The sequence below is a fragment of the Etheostoma spectabile genome, chromosome 8 (genome assembly GCF_008692095.1).
Source record: "Etheostoma spectabile isolate EspeVRDwgs_2016 chromosome 8, UIUC_Espe_1.0, whole genome shotgun sequence".
NCBI lineage: Eukaryota > Metazoa > Chordata > Actinopteri > Perciformes > Percidae > Etheostoma > Etheostoma spectabile.
In genome coordinates this window covers 14,537,033-14,538,252 of record NC_045740.1, presented here as the reverse complement: position 1 = coordinate 14,538,252, position 1,220 = coordinate 14,537,033, and the positions used below count along the sequence as shown (strand labels likewise).

The 1,220-nt window shown below is 41.5% G+C and overlaps 1 protein-coding gene across 1 annotated transcript in view; it reads left to right on the top strand.

Annotated features, from left to right (window-relative positions):
- ckmt1 (creatine kinase, mitochondrial 1) overlaps positions 1 to 1,220 on the top strand; it is a 13,447-nt gene that overhangs the window by 10,278 nt on the left and 1,949 nt on the right. The gene's annotated exons all lie outside the window — the stretch shown is intronic.

Here is a 1,220-nt window from a genome sequence, read left to right as displayed (position 1 = left end):
GCGCTTTGAGTAGTCGTTAACACTAGAAAAGCGCTATATAAATACAGCACATTTACATGACAATCAGGGCACTGTATATCCACATTTTGTAATTCTTCAAATCACAAATTGGGTAGCCGTAGTATTGTGAGCGGGCTATGTGCTGAGGAAGAGGAAACTCACTAAATGCTTGGTTTTACTGGAATTGTTGGGTCTTTGTAAATTATAGAGTATGGTCTAGACCTACTCTAGCTAGTACTTTGCGGGACCATTGCTCAGTAAATCCTCCCTGTATAAACAAAGATCCAATATGAATGTTTATTGCGTCACAGTGTTGTCAGTGTGATAACAAGTTGGATTTTGTGGAGCAAAAAATAGCAACTCAATTATAGCACAAAACGGACAGACTGTTGTTTTTTCGGACCAAATGGAGCTAAAGCTGTTTTCCACAATTGCGAGAGGAGTGAGAGGAAGAATAGAGGAGTGGACAGGAGAGGAAGAAGAGAGAAGTGTTCTTGTCCAGACAGTACTTGTAGTTTGTCTTTGTGATGTACTTGTTCGTGTTGTTACGCCTGACGGAGTCTTACTTTACAATGGAGCTGTTCTCTATTGTTGCCCTATTCCCTATCTCTGAGGGTGGAGTTAACAAGGTAATAGATGGAGCAAAGTGCAGGAGAACAATAAGAAGTTTCCAATCAGAGCAATGACAGTATCCTGGATGTGCAAAACAAAAATGTTAAATTTGATGAAAAAAAAAAATCAAATCTGGGAAAACATAGTTTAACCCCAGTATTCAGCTTAAATTAAACAACTTTGTAAATGTGATTCTCAAAAGCATCAAACAGACTAAAGTATATTATGCAAGATTTGTTTGATGGTGGTTGTGGACACAAGGCATTCAAAGTTTGTCCTGCTCAATGAGCCAGAGAGAGAGAAAGAGGCTCAATTTGGGGATGTGAACAGGCCCCCACACCCTGCACACCCCGCTGTTGAACTGGGGGGTGCAAACTCACATGGAGCCCAAATGCTTTTTTGCTGATGCCCATAAACGTCAAATTAACAGCATAATAATAATACAGGTAGAGGGCAGGGTCCCTGCAGATACAGACACCGCCACACACTTCTTATGGGTCATACATGATGATTGAGAGACAGGGATGTTGGAATGGGGGTAAAAAAGAGGACTGAGTACCCAGGGCCCAAAAAGATAAAATGAATAGCTGTGGATGCGGGGAGGGGCC